This window comes from Palaemon carinicauda, chromosome 22 (genome assembly GCF_036898095.1).
Source record: "Palaemon carinicauda isolate YSFRI2023 chromosome 22, ASM3689809v2, whole genome shotgun sequence".
Lineage (NCBI taxonomy): Eukaryota > Metazoa > Arthropoda > Malacostraca > Decapoda > Palaemonidae > Palaemon > Palaemon carinicauda.
In genome coordinates this window covers 102,088,075-102,105,807 of record NC_090746.1, presented here as the reverse complement: position 1 = coordinate 102,105,807, position 17,733 = coordinate 102,088,075, and the positions used below count along the sequence as shown (strand labels likewise).

Here is a 17,733-nt window from a genome sequence, read left to right as displayed (position 1 = left end):
ATGCCCTTGAGTCCAAGCTGAAGAGGTATACTGGTGACTCTCCCCTGTGTCCTCCCTGTGCTCCCAAACCGGCTTGCACGTGAGGACAAACTGCAGCTGTTCTCAAAGATAACCCCTCGATTCCTTTACTGGCAAGAAGGAGAAGGTTTGGGTCATCTGATACAGAACGGACACTCAAAATCTTGAAGGAGTCGAACCGAAGGTCCGGAACTCCAAGATTCTGAGTCTAGAAAACAACTCAGGAGCGAACCTGAAAGTTGCCTTCCCCTATTCTCTTGAAAGGGCGGAGTCGTACAAGACCATGAAGATTGCTTACACACTGGCCGAGGCCAGAGTGAGCAGGGGCATCGTCCCCCAAGACGGAATACGATCAGAGGCCTGACGTACTGGTTCTTGAGAAGATCTCTTAAGGGACTAAAGAGTCCGAACCATGCTCCATGGAGGAGGTCTCACTCCGACTGGGGGCAGGGACGTTCGCAGCTTCGCATGAGCGAAGAAAGGTCCAGCGGGAAGGAAAAAGTCTATTCCTTTCAGCCTGAAGGCCAGGGAAAGGCTGAGCGATAGGCTTCACTGCCGAGAGCGGAAAAGAGTTTCCTCCCGCCGAAAAGCAATAACTCCGTTATTGCTGGAGAAAAGGCCTCAAGGGAAGAGGTATCTCTCCCACGACACCAACCACAGAAGACTCTCCACTTCGCCTGGTAGACCCCTGCGGATGACTATCGCAGGTGACGCGACCTCTGCTCCGCGACTGTAGCGGGTTGTCTCTTCTTGAGGGGGCAGCGTAGTGTCTCCAGGCATGAAGCCGAAGCAATGCAACGGCTCGTGAAAGATGTTGTAGTGTGGCTGTTTGAGTAGCCTGTGTCGTGGAAGAAGCTCTCCCGGGAGTTCCGTCAGGGGAAGCAGAGGGTCCGGAAACCGTTCTGCGTATAGTCACAGCAGAGCTCTCAGGGCCATCGAAAGGTTGACAGACAACCTGGTCTTGTTGAGACCCATTCTCAACAGACAACAATGGTAGGAAGACGCAGGCGTCGATGTTGTCCCACCGTCACCGGAAAGCATCTTGCCAAAGAGTCTTGGGGTCTGAGACTAGGGGGAAGAACAGAGGAAGTTTGAAGTTCCAGGCTGTCGTGATCAGGTCCCCCAGGCCAGGACTTGCTGGTTACTATAGGCCAAAGACCCCCAGGTACTCTCTATCTGTGAGGCTCTGCTCAGATAGTCAGAGAGAACATTCCTCTGCCCGGAATGAGCGAGCCGATAGTGGTATTGAGAGGACCTCGGATCATCTTAGTATCTCTACTGCAAGATGCGAAAGTATGAAAATGCGCCTCCCTGCTGATTGGAATACGCCAGTACCATGAAGTCGTCGCGCACGGAGCGACTCGGCAGGATCTGTAGGATCTGTAGAGGGGCCAGACTACGGCCCCTAAGCCTGCCTGAATGATGATGAGGTACCCTTCAGGTCCTGACCATAGGCCTGAACCGGAACATGCCCGCCCCCCCCCCCCCCCTTTTCTTTGACGAGTCCGAGAACAGCATCAGATGTGGGGAAAGGACGAGAATATCCACTCCCATGCAAGAGGTTCCATAGGTCAACCCATTGCCGGTCTAAACGTTCCGCTGGTCCCATAGGGACCAGAAAGTCCGGTTAATCGTTGCTTGGATACCACCGGAACTTGGGCCGCCTCACAGGGAACTTATCCTGAGGCGACCGTTCGGAACTAGACGGGTCAATGAGGAAAAGAGACCCAGGAAACGTTCCAAGATAGGGCTGAAAGCTCTCCTTGAATGAGAACAGGTACTGCGACTCTCCTCAGCCTTGCCACAGTCAACTGAAGGGAAGGCTCGGAGAAGGAGTCAACAGCATCTGGTGTTCCCAGGCGGTAACCCATCCAAGTACTGACCAGACTCAACGTTGCTTAACTTCGCTGATCGGACGAGAAGCAGTGTTTTCAACGTGGTATGGCCGTTGACTCAATATCATGGCTAGATACTCCAGATGTTGAGGCAGAAGTAGAGAAGGCTCCTAGCAAATTACCATGATCCCTCACTCTAGGTAAAGACCCGGAAGCTTGTCCCGATGTCGAAGAAGGTCGAACCCGAGCCTACCGGGGTTGACCAGACCTCCAAAAAGCGAAGGAGGCGGAAGCCTGCTCCTGAGCGGCCATGAGGAAAGCAGGAAGAGTTTTCTGGGGAAAAACCTGCGATGCCGCGGCGGGATCGCCACACCGCATCTTAAGCAGGAACACCTGTAGTCTAAGCTGAATTCCAAGAGCTTCCTGGAAGATGGATGGAATGGAACCTGGAAGTACCCGTCCTCCCGATCCAGGGCCTAAGGAGTCCTGCAGCCTCGTTACCAGTCTGATCGACTCTGCTGTTCCACGCTGGACGAAGTTTGTTCGACAAACTTGATCAGAGCTGAAAGGTCGAAGACGGAACTCCCGTCTCAAATGCTTTCCCAGAAGAAAGGATCGACAGAAGAAGCCGGGGGGGGGGGAGCCGTCGACGACCCTATGGAGGACCTTCTCCTAAGGCATGGATCCTTTTGCCCAACGGGCAAACCTCTTGCCGACCCCATGGCATAAGAGGCTCAGTGACACTGGATTCGCTGACAGTGACGGAAAGATGGTAAGAGCGAGGCGCGATATCCTTGGCTGATCACGGAGATCGTGCAGGAATCGGCATCGGGAAGCTGTTATCCGGATGAGTAACCTTAGGCATCCCCCCAGCGTGAGACCTGCAAGGGGCATTGCCAATCCTAGAGTTTGTGAACTCTGCCGCTCCCTCTAGGATTATGCCTCCCCGGGAGAGCCTCCCGTGCTACCTGTCCCTAACAGAAGGGGACTGCTATTGTACACCTTGTCTTAGCTGCCGTAGCCGGTCCGATAATTTAGGCTGACGAGGCTGAATGAAGAGGCGTCGGAGGCCTGCAGGGTCTGGAAGAAAGCGCCTTGGAGGAGTGAAAACGGAAGTCGACTTCCTCCTCACAACAGCTGTCCATGTCTCTGTCCTTGGGCTCAAACAAGCTCTTCCCAAGGATGGAAGAGTGTCTGAGCTTGTCGACATCCACGGATGAGACACCCGAGAGGAAGCCCTCGGTCACTGCGTCTAGATGCTCCAACATCGAGTTTGCCCGCCAGTTCGAAACTTGGCGACGGAACGCCAAGGTGCTTGAGCTCGAGAGGAGGAAAGTACCCATGATCTTCCTGGAGCTTCCTTGTACAAAACCTCAGGTCGCAACCGAGGAGGGAAAGGACCTGGTAAGCCCCTTCCACGAGATGGAGAAGAGGAAGGGCTAAACCAGTCACCCCTTGCCCGATGGAGAAATCTCGAACAGAAAGCTCCCTGGCAAGACCCTTCCAGGGATTGACGAGGAGGAAGGGCTAACCCAGGTTCTGGAAAGAAGAATGTTGCTCAGACCTCCCTGAAGATTCTTCCTGCTCTTGCATGTGCCATGCTCTGCGTTTATGGGGTGAAAACCGTGTTCTGGAAATACGCGCTCCAGAAGACTCGCCAGGCTGGCCGTGTTGCGAAACCCCGACGGGAATCGCGGTCGCAATCGCCCTGGCGCTCGCGCAATGGTAAATCAATGGTTCGCGCATGGCCAAACGTGAAAGCGCCAGTGCGCGGGCACGCAGGAGCGCAGACGAAAGAGCGCGAGGGAGCGCAGAAGGAGGGCGAGCGTGGTAGGAAGGGCGAGAGCTGGTGGTCGGAATACGATAGTTCACAGGCGAGCGATGACCCGTAGGCAAGCAATGGCTACTGCAGGAATTGAGCCGGCGCTCGCGCGATGGAACACCGTCGGTTCGCGCGATGAAACACCGTCGGTTTGCGTTATGGAACACTGTCGGTTCGCGCGATGGAACAACGTTGGTTCGCGCGATGGAATACCGTTGGCTCGCGCGCGGGCGAACATTGGAGCACATGTGAGCGGGCGCGCATGTGCGTAAGCGCACGGGCACGTGGGCGTGCGGTCGCACGGGCACGTGGGCGTGCGGTCGCGCGGGCACGTGGGCGTGTGGTCGCGCAGGCGGTCGGGAGACCGATGGCGCGTAGGCGGGCGATGGCGCGTTGACGAGTGATGGCCCATTGACGAGCGATGGCGCGTCTTGGCGAGCGATGGCGCGTTGGCGAGCGGTGGTGTGTTAACAAAACGCTATCGCGCAGGCGAAGAATCGCGCGGGCACGTAGGAGATCGCTGACGCGTAAGAGACTAGGGATGGTTAGCGCGCATCGCGCTAATCAGAAGGCGCGCCGGTGCATCAAGAAGGTGAGCGCTGATGCGAGCTGTCAATCAGGCGATCCTGGACGGTCAGGAAAAACCGTTGGCGCCCATTGGTGCGTGGCAGGAAAGGGCGCGCAGATGTGCACTGGCGATTGAAGAAAGCTGGCGCACAGAAGGACAGAAGTAGAGGTGAGCGCTGGCGAGCAGGAGGAAGATCTACGGCAAGACTCAGCTACCGGAGATCGTGGTCCACAGCAGGCGAGCGCTAGATCGCTACTGATGGTGTCCAGGGAACCTGTAACGCGTGGAAGATCGGTGGCGATCGCTGACGAGCAGGCGAACGTTGACGCGTCTGTGGTCGCTGGCGAGCTGGTGATCGCTGGCGAGCAGAAGGGCGACGCGTGGAATCCTGTGCGTACAGTAGCTTAGAAGCACGCATAGGCGACCGCGAGCGTTGCTGCCCTGGAGCAGGCTGAAGAGCCGGATCGCGAGGGCGAGGAGAAGAGTCCTTGTCCAAGACCTGAACCGAAGTTCTAGGTCGCGCGGGCGAACGTGGGCGCACAGGGCGCGTATCAGGAACTGGAAGCGCAGGAGATCTAGAGTGCTCAGGAGACCGATGGCGCGCAAGGCGCGCAACAGGAACAGCAGGATGTTCGGAGTCCTCAGGAGAGCGCTGGCGAGAAGTGGGGCGATGATCATCAGGAGAGCGCTGACGAACAGGAGAGCGCCTGTGCACTAACACTGCAGAAGGGCGCGCAGGGGAACCCTGACACGCAAGGGAAGCACCCACACCGTGGGAGGCAACCCTTTGCCCCGAAGGGACCGTTGCCCGTCGGATGACGAGGTCAGACTGCTGTCCATCTGCACCAGGGGCGGAAGGTCAGGAAGGCGTTGGAGATCGATCCCCGGAGAGATCTAAGGAGGTAGGAGCTGCAGGCTGCATACGGAGAAGATTCAAAAAGGCGCCTCTTAGCACCCTTATAGGGAGACGGGAGGCCCTTACGACGTAGCGGACGGTGAGCCTTACGGCGAAGGCGGCCAACAGCAACAACAGCAGAAGAGTCCTCCGAAGAGGAGTCTCTATGAGTGTACTCCCTCGCGAACGAAAGAGAAACACTTCGTAGAAGAGACGGGTCAGCCAGTGACCTAAAAAGAGCAATCCTCCGAAGAGGGGCTCCTGCAGTTGCCCAGCCCCTTGAGCGTAACTGCAGGTGCGACCGCTCAGCACCAAGAGCATAGTCGCACGAAATAAAGGCAAGAGTAGAACCCCCCAAAGGGGAAAAAAATTAGCCTGGACAGGAAAACTTCCCTCGGAATGAAAGTTACCCACCCAAGGAGGCGAGCCTCCTGAGTGTTCTAAAATGAACTGGAGAGCTGTCAATCGTCACGGGAGTACTTCCAGGAGAAGGAGACACGCCCCTGACGAAGATCTATAGGGGAGGCAGCAACAGCCGAATCCCCAGGCCTCCACAAGACAGCTCACTCTGTTGTCACATTACAGAACGAACTAGATCGGTAACTGTGAAAAATAAAAACAAAAATCATTAGTTAACATTCATTCACCCGGGAAGACTCCGAAGAGGAATCCCGAGGGAAAAGAACACAAGAATTACACAACAGGCACGTGCCCTCACAACCACTTACACTCACGGATGGAGAGCTGTAACCAACACAGAATTATAACAATTATAATTATGTAACCATGTAATTATGTAATTTAAAAATGAATGAACACTAAATAAAGAACGAAAACCCCGAAAGATATCGTTCTACAAAAGCTGAAAAATGGAGTTTTTATGATAAAACAAAGTTTTATAAATACTTACCTGGCAGTTATATATATATAGCTGAGTCTCCGACTGCGGCAGAATTTAATAGAAAATCGCGGCAACCGCCTTGTGGTGGTTGTGTGGTTAGATGGTTAACAACCCTTACAGGGTGGTACTTGGAATCATTCCCATTTTCTGTTCCTCAGATTATCTTTGCCCGACCTGTCTCCTGAGGGGAGGTGGGTGGGCTTTAAAATATATATATATAACTGCCAGGTAAGTATTCATAAAACTTTGTTTTATCATAAAAACTCTATTTTTATGAATAGAACTTACCTGGCAGTTATATATATATAGCTGATTCACACATTTGGAGGAGGGAAACAGACAGAAAAACATAGTTGGGGAAACAACAAAAGAGTTGTAGGAGAACAAACACCTTGATTCCTTACCTGCTAAGGTAGCTGACTTCAAAGGTAACTGCCTCTAGAGTCGCTTTCCCTTAGGAGTGTTCAGCCAGGAGTAGACCTGCTACGTTGCAAACAACTCAATCGAGTCTGTCAAAGGGGTAGGACCAACAACTTGACTAGACTTCAGAAAACTACCTTCCCATATAAAAAACCTGCAACCTTACTAAAGCTAACCATCTAACCTTGCAGAAATAGATATAAACTATCTATCTGGACTGAGGGAACCGTACCACAGGACGAGGACCTCAGACAACCATAAAAAACACAAACCCAAATACAAGTACATAAACTAAGGTTGAGTGGGGGTAGTAACTCCTTTGCCTAATACAGAAGCCGCAGCTACGTATGGGCCCAAGGTATAACACTTGTCATAGTCCACTCTTACCTCTATGAGGTAATGAGAAGCGAAGACAGAGTTGCTCCTCCAGAACGTTGCGTCCATGATCTGCTTAATTGACATATTTTTCCGGTATGCCAGCGAAGCAGCAATGGCCCTTACTTCGTGAGCCCGTACTTTTAACAGGGCGAAGTTTTCTTCCTCACAAAAGAGGTGGGCTTCCCTAATAGTTCCCTCAGGAAAAAGGACAAAGCGTTCTTTGACAGGGGTTTTTGAGGATCCTTCACTGAACACCATAAGGAGTTGGAAGCACCCCTCATGCTCTTAGTGTGGGCCAAATAAGCCTTGAGAGCCCTAACCGGGCAGAGGAGGCTTTCCTGTTCCTGACCTACTAGATTCGTGAGGTTAGGGACTTCAAAAGTCCTAGGCCAGGGTTTCGAAGGGTTCTCATTCTTGGCGAGAAAGTCGAACCTCAAGGAACAAACCGCTCCATTTAGGGTGAAGCCTACACGCTTCTCGATTGCCTGGACCTCGCTGATCCTCCTGGCAGTCGCTAGAGACAAAAGGAAGAGGGTTTTCTTAGTCACATCTTGCAGAGAAGCTTGCGAGATAGGCTCAAACTTCCTGGAGCACAAAAACTTAAGCACCACATCCAGGTTCCAAGAAGGGGGTCTTAAGTGCACCTGCTTCGTTGTCTCAAAAGACCTAATGAGGTCCTGCAAGTCCTTATTCTGAGATAACTCTAAGCCTCTATGCCTAAAGACGGTTGAGAGCATGCTCCTGTATCCTTTAATGGTAGATACAGCCAGCTTAGCATCCTGCCTGAGGTACAAAAGAAAGTCTGCAATCTAGCTTAGAGAGGTAGAGGACGAGGAAACCTTGTGCCTCCTGCACCAAGCTCTAAAGGTCTCCCACTTTGACTGGTAGACTCTTTGTGAAGAGATCCTCCTTGCCCTGGCAATAGCTTTCGCCGCTTGTGCCGAAAAGCCTCGAGCTCTAACGAGCTTCTCGACAGTCTGAAGGCAGTCAGATTGAGAGCGAGGGGGTTTTGGTGAAATCTCTCGAAGTGGGGTTGTCTGAGAAGATCTGGACTTGCCGGGAGTCTTCTTGGAAAGTCCATCAGTAACCCTACCACTTCGGTGAACCATTCCCTCGCAGGCCAGAATGGAGCCACTAGGATCATTCGTCCCGAATCGAGGAGAGCGAACTTCCTGACAACCAGATTGATGATCTTGAACGGGGGAAAGGCATACATGTCCAGCCCCGTCCAATCCATCAAGAAGGCGTCCACTGCAACAGCTTCCTCGTCCGGGACTAGGGAGCAGTAGTTGGGGATCCTCTTGTTTAGACCGGAGGCGAAAAGGTCTATTACTGGTCTGCCCCACAACTTCCAGAGGCTCCGACAGACATGCGGGTTGAGAGTCCACTCTGTAGGAAGGACCTGTCCCCTCCTGCTGAGCATGTCTGCCCTGATGTTTCTCTGCCCTTGAACAAACCTTGTCAACAGCTGCGTCTCGTTCTCGTTCGCCCAGAGGAGAAGCTCTCTCGCAGTTGAGAACAGGGAGAGGGAGTGAGTTCCCCCTTGCTTCCTTATGTACGCGAGAGCTGTGGTGTTGTCGGAATTGATCTCCACAGTCTTTCCCGACACCGAGGTTTTGAAGGCCTTGAGCCCTAACAAAATGGCCATCAATTCCTTCCTGTTGATATGCCAACTGACCTGACTCCCTTCCCAAATACCTGAGACCTCTTTGTTCCCTAGTGTTGCTCCCCAGCCTAACTCGGACGCGTCTGAGAATAACACTAGGTCGGGGTTCTTCTTGAACAAGGAGATCCCTTTTCCCAACAGAGCTGGGTCCAGCCACCACATTAAAAGATCCTTGATCTCTGTCGGAATGGAAAAAGAAAAAGTGTCCTCCTGGATCTTTCTGTTCCAAACCTTTGCGAGGAAGTGTTGCAGAGGCCTTAGGTGCAGTCTCCCCAAAGGGACAAACTGCTCCAGGGAGGATAGAGTTCCCAGCAGACTCATCCACTGCTTCGCTGAGCATTCCTGCTTCCTCAAAAAGTCTTTGACTTTGTCCAGACACCTGGTCTGCCTCTCCTGGGAGGGAGAAGCCTGAAAAAGAACTGAATTCAGAACTATCCCCAAATAGAGAATAGTCTGATTTGGCTCGGTCTGAGACTTCCCCCAGTTGACGATGAGTCCCAGGTCCTGAGTGATCGTATAAGTTTTCATTAGGTCCTCCAGACATTTCTCTTTCGACTGTGACCGGATCAGCCAGTCATCTAGATAGAAGGAGACCCTTATCCCCTCCTGGTGTAACCAGCCTGCCACATTCGCCATTAGTCTGGTGAAAACTTGGGGAGCTGTGCTGAGACCGAAGCAAAGTGCCCTGAACTGGAAGCACTTGCCCTGGAACACAAACCTCAGATATCTCCTCGAAGACAGATGAATGGGGACGTGAAAATAAGCGTCCTGCAGGTCGAGAGAAACCATCCAGTCTCCTGGACGAACTGCAGCCAGCACTGACTGAGTCGTCTCCATGGAGAACTTTGTTTTCTCCACGAAGGCGTTCAGAGAGCTGACATCTAGGACTGGTCTCCAGCCACCCGAGTTCTTGGGAACCAGAAACAGGCGATTGTAAAAGCCTGGGGAGGCGAGGTCTTGAACTGGCTCTATTGCTCCCTTGACCAACATCTGGTCGACTAGCTCCAGAAGAGCCTCTCGTTTCCCCGCGTCGGTGTACTGAGCCACTAAGGCCAGGGGAGAGTCTGAGAGAGGTGGTTTCTTTAAAAAGGGGATCTTGTAACCTTCCTTGACGACTGAGAGGGACCAGGTGTCCGCCCCTCTCCTTTTCCAAGACTGCCAAAAACTAGACAGTCTTGCCCCTACTGGTGTCTGGAGGACTTCCATCTCATTTTTTGGACCGGGGCCTAAACGCACCCCTGCTGGTCCTTGGCCCTGACTCTTGTCTTCTCCCCCTAAAATCCGCTCTCGAGGAGATCCTGCCCCGAAAGGGCTGTTGAAACTTCTTCTCCTCCTTCTTCAGAGGAGCAGGAGCAACAGGTAAGGTCTTTCTAGCCGACCGAGACAAAAGGTCCTGAGTAGCCTTCTGAGCCAGAGAAAGGGAGATATCTCTGACCAGAGCTTCAGGAAAAAGATGACGTGAAAAAGGGGCGTAAAGTAGCTCCGACTTCTGGGCAACAGTCACAGATCTAGGACATGATACTCGTCAGGTCCTTCGTGTCCTCCAGGAGTTCAGACTTCCTGGCCAGAGTCCCGAGAGACCAGTCCAGGAAGCTGAAAACCTCGAAAACCCTGAAAATTCCCTTGACGAGGTGATCAAGCTCCGACATGGACCACATCACCTTGGCAGAGTTTAAAGCATGCCTTCTTGCCGAGTCCACAAGAGCCGAGAAGTCACCTTGGGAGGAGGAAGGCACTCTTAACCCCAAAGGTTCCCCTGTCTCATACCAAATACTGGCCTTGGAAGCGAGCCGAGACGGTGGAAAAGAAAAGGTGGTCTTGACAGCTTGTCTCCGTTCCTTCATCCAATCATCCACTTTAGCGAGAGCTTTCCTGGCCGAAATTGGAAGTTTCATTTTGATGAAGGCCGAAGACTTAGTAGCTTTCTTCCTGGTAAATTGAGACTGAGGAGAACGAGGGGCCGAAGGTTGAAATTCCTCCCCATAAAGTTCCAAAAGAGAGCGAGAAAGAACCTTGTAATTGCTAGAAGAGTCGGCAGGTTTTTCTTCCTCTTCCGAAATATCTTCGAGGTCCTGCTCAAGGATAACATCCCGAAGAGTTGGGCTGCCAGCAGTCTGGCAGCGAGAGCTGTTTGAATCCTGGCGCCGAGCGCCACTAACATCCAGTCGGCGAGAAGCGGTATCGTCACAATGACGAGAAGCGGTATCGTCACGATGACGAGAGGCAGTATCGTCACGATGACGAGAAACGGAAGCGTCCTGAAGATGCAGGCTGCCGTCGCCTTGAAAATGCAGACTGCATTCATCCTGTTTCCTAAGAAACAAGGCAGTAACGTCCAGGCGTTTCGAAAGGGAAACGGAATCGTCACAGCGCCGAGAACGAGAGGCAGTATCGTCCTGGCGCCGGGAGAGGGGGGAAGGAAATTCCTGGCAGCGTGCCGATGAAGAGGGTGTACGTTGTCGTACGGCCGACGAAGTGCGCAGAGGTTTCTTGGGAGAGATACTAAAATCTCTCTTAGAAGAAGATCTCTTAACAGGCAAAGAGACGTCCTTACGTCTGACGGACTGAGAAGGGTGGCTGAAAGCTTTAACTAACGATGAAAGTTGTTCCTGCATAACAACCATGAAAGCTTTAGCAACCTCCGCTGGCTCTCGCGGTGCCGAAGACGGCAGTTGTCGTACGGCTTGACTGGGAGCGCTGGCAGAAGAAACAGGGAGTCTAGCAGGATTAACTGGGCTAAGGACTCTCTGTTTCGCCCTTTTAACAGGAACATCGAAATCGTCTTCCGAAGGATCAGGGTCTCTGCTACTCGAACCGGGAGAGGGAGAGCGAGACTGCACGTCCCGGTTCCACCCTCTCTTCATTGGTCTTGATTCGTAACGCCAATTACGTCTGGGAGAACGATCAGGCGAAGACACAAACGTATCCGACACGCCTTTCCTACGGCGGTCAAGAGCAGCCTGAGAGATCGCAACAGGACTGTCTGAGGCGACGACTGACCGAGGATAAGCACCTCTCACCCCGTTTCGGCTTTCGACGTACCTTCTCCCTTGGTCCTGGGAGCTTGGTAGAGGTCTAGACCTAGGGGTATGACAGATTCGATCAGTCGCCACCTCCCCTGCACTTTCACAAGCACTAATTTCACCTAAACCCTTACCTTTAAAGGCCTCCAACTGTGCTTTAATGGCCTCCAATTCAGCAGCTAATTTAGCATACCCAGGGTCATCCGTAGGCACAGGTCCTGTAGAAGGGGCAGGAGTCACTACATTTGGGGAAGGAATACCTTCCAAAGGGGTTACAAGCAAAGGGTCAATAGATAAATCTAAGCTAGGCTTACTAGCAGACTTTGACTTTGATTTAGCTCTTCTAACTCTATCAATCTCAAGTTTGCGCACCTAGCGCTGCATAGCTAACCAATCATCATCACTTAATACCTCGCATTCCTTGCACTTATTATCTAAAGCACATTCAAACCCCCTGCAACCCATACAGATAGTGTGAGGGTCAACCGAAAGTTTCGGCAACCTCACCTTGCAAATATCATTCGCACAAACACGATAATGAATTTTCTCACTCATGATAATAAAGGAAAAAAGACAAAAAACAAAAACAACACGATTGCCAATCCCAACACAGTGTACTTCACCAAAAACGAAGTCCAAAAAGGCGATGAAGGGAAAGCGATCCGAAAAAACTCTGAAAGACGGACCAACGATGTTGTCGATCCGGCCGGCAGAGATAATCTGAGGAACAGAAAATGGGAATGATTCCAAGTACCACCCTGTAAGGGTTGTTAACCATCTAACCACACAACCACCACAAGGCGGTTGCCGCGATTTTCGATTAAATTCTGCCGCAGTCGGAGACTCAGCTATATATATATAACTGCCAGGTAAGTTCTATTCATAAAAATCAACAAATACAATTAGATTCATAAACTAATTGAGACAAAACGTACGGCGTAGCAACCCCACCCACACGGGAAGGAAGCTACTCAGACGTAGTAAAAGTAACGTAGTAAAGGGTGAACGACCTCAAAAGAGAGAGAGAGAAAGACCATAGTCAAACTCGAACGCGACCCATGAAATTACACCGTGGTGGCCTAACTGTCGAGGGCTCCACGGAGATATCGTACACTACACACAAGCACAAACTCTGAAAAGGAAACTTACTGATTTCTATACTCAAATATATACATAAACACGAAAAAATGTTTACATATATATTGAGTAAAAGAAAAGTAAGTGATTAAGTAAAGACAAAACAAATAATGGCTGCCAAGCGAGGACGAAGACAGGCACGTCTGTCCATTGACCGAGCCAAAAGTGAAGTGAGACATATCACCGGTGTGTGAGGGAGGGAGGGGTAGCAAGCTACCCCTCCCCCTACCCCTGCTAACTAGCGCGGGGTAGAAAACCCTCGTTAAAATCTAATGGCTCGTCATTTCAGCTGACCCGAAAGTAATACCCAATGTAAATAGCGTGGTTTGTATTTCGGTTACGGAACAATTGTATTTTTCCTAACATACTTACCGAGAAACACTTTCTTAGGAGTTACTGGAACCTCCTCTCAAACGACCAGAGTTTTGTGTAGTTTACCCTACTCCCATTTTCTATACTGACCTGCCTTGCGGAGGAGAACGTGACCCAAGGGCAATGCCCAGGGTCGGCCGCGTGTTGTTTAGGCTGAGCTCTCCAGTAAGTTTTATGTAAGGAACAATACTCGAGATCAGTAAGGCAACTGGGGGTTGGGGGGGCCATAACTCGAAAGTGTTTCTCGGTAAGTATGTTAGGAAAAATACAAATTACTAAAAATTTGTGATTTGTTCCGACACAGACTTACCTCGAAACACTTTCTTAGGAGACTTACACTTTAGGAGGTGGGAGTGCCTCCTAGACCTAGACCCCGATGGACAGTAGGATAAACTACACAAGGGACTCATTAAGTGTGTTATAACACTTACTCTTCCAAATATTCCTTGTTGTGCTTGATGTATATCGGCGATTCGAGACTTGTCCCATGAGCGATAGTTCCAAGGACGACTGATAGTACGAGAAAAAGTGAGAATAAGGCAAAAACGAAAGATAAGCTTATTTGTGTCTAGATCATTTGTGAATTCGCGATTGAGCCTGGGGCTTAAGCCGTCAAACCTGATGTAGGGCTGAGATGACAGGCCCGATTGAAAACCCATCCAGGGACTTCCTCGTACAGTCCTTGAGGTAATGAGCGGTGAATGTCGACTGATTAGACCCAGTTCCTGCTCGTAGGACCTGAGCTACAGACATGTTCTTCTCGAATGCTAGGGAGGTGCTTAGACCCCTAACATCGTGAGCCCTGGGTTTTCCTGGTACTGAAAGCCCCTCATTTGAGTAGGCTTGCATAATTACTTGTCTAAGCCAAAACGAAACTGTATTCTTGGAGATGTTCTTTTTCGTTTTACCCCAGGAAACGAAGAGGTTCTTAATAGACGAGCGGAGCTTAGCCGTTCTTTTAAGATACTTCCTAATTACCCTGACGGGGCACAATTTCAAGTCTTCCTGGTTGCCTTCATTTGGGATTGCTGGGATGGTAAAGCTCTCAAACCACGGGTCCCAAACCGATGGGTTCTGTGTCTTGGCGACGAAGGAGGGAACAAACTTAAAGGTATCTCCTTCCATCTTCTAGATGTGCTCCACCTCATACGATAATCCATGTAGCTCGCCCACCCTCTTAGCCGAGGCTAACGCTAACAAGAAGACCGCCTTGAACATGAGATTCTTGTCTACGATGTCTTTTAAGGGCTCGAATGGTGGTTTTCGGAGCATATCCAGAACCCTTGCCAGGTCCCAACTCGGGATTCTAGGGGCAGAAGGGGGGCATGATTGCTCGAAAGCCTTGATGAACATGGAAATATGTCTGGAAGAACCTAAATCTATGCCTTTTAGGAGAAAAACTTGACCAAGGGCGGCTCGAACTCCTTTAACCGCTGGGACCGACATGCCAACTTATGAAATAGAAAATCTGCTATACAGTGAACCCTCGCTACTTCGCGGTTCGACCATCGCGGATTCACCACTTCGCGGATTTTTTCCATAACACATATATATACAGTAATATATATATATATATATATATGTATGCATGTATTTATGTATATATGTAGGTATGTATATGTGTATACATATAAATATATATATATATATACACACACACACACATATATATATATATATATATATATATATATATATATATATATATATATATATATATATATATATATATATATATATATATATATAAACACACACACATATATATATATATATATATATATATATATATATATATATATATATATATATATATATATCTATATATCTAAAGTAGGAAGATGTGATGTAGTTCTAAGGGAAAAGTATGGGAAATATGTCTGGGTAATAAGCAAAGCTCTACCTCCAGTTTGTTTCTACATTATGATCAGAGATAAATGTAAACAAAACATTGGTTGCCATTTTTTATCGTGCTTTTTAGCATGTTTAGGAAATGCATGATATAAAATCACCTTTAATATTTGTGCCTGTTTTAGTTTAGGGTACTGTAGTACATGCATTAAGTGTTCTGTACATTAAAGGGTAGTTTGTTAACAGTACTACGTACAAGGGAAGGTTTTAAAAGTCTGAATATACATGTTGAATAAATAGGTAAATATGGTGTCACTACTTCGCGGATTTTCACCTATCGCGGCCGCGACTGGAACCTATCTACCGCGATAAACGAGGGTTCACTGTAACGGGAACTGATGCTTCTAAGGGTTCTATCTTCTTAGAATTGCACCATTTAACGAACATTGTCCATTTAGATTGGTAGTCAACCGTAGAAGATATTCTCAGGTAAAGGGACACCCTCTTAGCTGTCTTAGACGAATATCCTTGTCTTTTCAGGAGGTACTGGATAACCTCCAGGCGTGAAGACGAAGGGATTGAGGGTTTCCGTGAAACCTCTGAAAGTGTGGCTGCCTCAAGAGGTCCGGTCTGTCGGGAAGAGGCCACTGAGGGAGACTGGCGAGGCTTTTTAGGTCGGCGAACCACTCTCTCTCCGGCCACCAAGGCACTACCAAAGTCATTTTTAGGTTGATTGCCATCCTCACTCTGTTGAATACTTGTCTTATCAGGGCGAAGGGAGGAAAAGCGTAGACGTCGAGACCGTCCCACCTGTGTTGAAAAGACGTCCTCCATTGCTGCTTTCGGGTCTGGGACAGGAGAACAGAATACGGGGAGTTGTTCGTTCAACCTTGTCGCAAAGAGATCCATTACCGGGGATCCCCTCATCTGAATGATGTAACTTGCTACCTCTGGGTGAAGGGACCATTCTGTCCCACTACTTGTCCCACTCTGCTGAGGCTGTCTGCTAGGACGTTCTTCTTCCCCAGAATGAAACTTGCCGACAGATTGACTTCTTCTTTTTCCGCCCACTTCAGGACTTGCAGGGCGAGACCGCACAACTCCTTCGACTTCAATCCTCCTTCCTTCTTTATATACGCCACCACTGTTGCGTTGTCTGACATCAGAGCCACTGAATTTCCTTTCAGATCTTTCATGAAGTGTTGGCAGGCTTCTTGGACCGCTCTCATCTCCAGGACATTGCTATGTAGAGACTTCTCCTCTTCCGTCCATTTGCCCCTCGCTGTCTTCCCTCGAAGATGCGCACCCCATCCCTCCTTTGATGCATCCGTGAAAAGAAGGGGTTCTGGAGGTGCGGATGACCATGGCATCCCTTTTTGAGTGTGTGTCCGATTCTCAAAACCCGATTCGCAGATAATGCCAAGGCCTGGAACGTGAGAAACTTAAGGGCACGGCAGCCCGATCCGACCAATTCCTTTAGGGCTTCTCGTTTGGTAGGGTCCAAAGAATCCGTCGAGATCTCGGTACCTACTAAAGTAGTAGCCCACAAGTCCAATCATGAGGCGACATTCACGAGATCCTAGGACATCCCCTCCATCATGATGGACTCGGATTGTGAAAAGAAAATGGGCGCGGCAGACGCCCTGTCTTCCAGAGCACCTTGTCCTAACACTTCTAGGACGTCCTCTAGCTTGCTAGCTCCATGTGGACGTCCATCTAAAGCATAATACTTGCTTTGTGATTTCAGGCCCTGTAGCAGTTTGGCCGAACTGTGACCTTGGAGGTGTCCCTATTGCGGGTGACCACCAGATCAAAATGGGCGCGCCCCAACTTTACGTCCCTCACCTCGGGAAGAGCCAAAGATGACTTCTTCTGGACGGGCTCCTCCATACTCTTGTTAAGGCCAGATCGCCAGACATCTTCTTCCTGAGGTAGTGGCTCCTCAATTTATTGTGACTCCTTATAAGGAGTCCTCCGGCGCTCCAAGATCCTCGTCCGCATCCACGTCCTCCGTCCGGCGATGGGGTGTAAATTCATCACGGGCACCTCCGCTCTGACGGGACCCGCGGCTAAGACCTTCTGGAGAGACGGGCGCCTCTGTCACTTTCCGAGCCTTTGATAATGGGACCGGCTCCCCCGTGGAGGAGTTCGACCGAGGGATCCGTGCACGTGTAGAGTCAACACGGGCACCTCCGCTCTGACGAGCCTCGGGGTTAAGCCCTTTCAGGATAGACGGGTGCCTCCGTCATTTGTCGAGTCTTCGACAAGGGGACGTGCTCCTCCGTGGAGGTGTTCGACGGAGGGATCCATGCATGACGAAAACCTCCACGGCCTGACTCGTCGAGGCTGCCCCCGGAGAGCCTCACCACAGAGCCCATGACTGTAGTCAGGTCTTTGAGCTTACTCTGGACGGGAATTGCCGTGGAGGCGAGGGCCTTCGTCCTATAGGCGGAGTCCTCCGTTAGGACAGGCATTGCCGTGGCGGCGAGGACCTCCGTCCTATAAGCGGAGTCCTCCGTTGGCACGCCCTCAGTGTCGCAGACCACGTCCTCCATCCGGGGTTGATGAGCTGTACCGACGGGCGCTTCCGCACTAGGTTGTGGACTGAGGATGGGCACTGCCGTGGAGGCGAGAGCTTCCGTCCTCCGTTGGCTTCCTTCGAGGGGGACGAGGCTTCCGTGGGCTTGCCCGACGAAGGAAGCCGTCCCTGTCGATCGCTCTCATGAGCTGACTCGACGAGGCTGCCCGCCGAAACGGCGACTCCCTCCACTGGTCGGGAAGAGTCGACTATTTCGCTGTCTTACGCCTATCTGATGAGGACGTTGGATCCTTCAGAGGGTCAACCTG

General features: G+C 50.7%; 1 long non-coding RNA gene and 1 other non-coding gene across 2 annotated transcripts in view; both read right to left on the bottom strand.

Annotated features, from left to right (window-relative positions):
• LOC137616669 (uncharacterized) overlaps positions 1-17,733 on the bottom strand; it is a 49,268-nt gene that overhangs the window by 16,885 nt on the left and 14,650 nt on the right. The gene's annotated exons all lie outside the window — the stretch shown is intronic.
• Positions 1,853-1,971, bottom strand: LOC137616818 (5S ribosomal RNA). The gene has a single exon (XR_011039506.1). It is a non-coding gene; the product is annotated as a 5S ribosomal RNA (ribosomal RNA).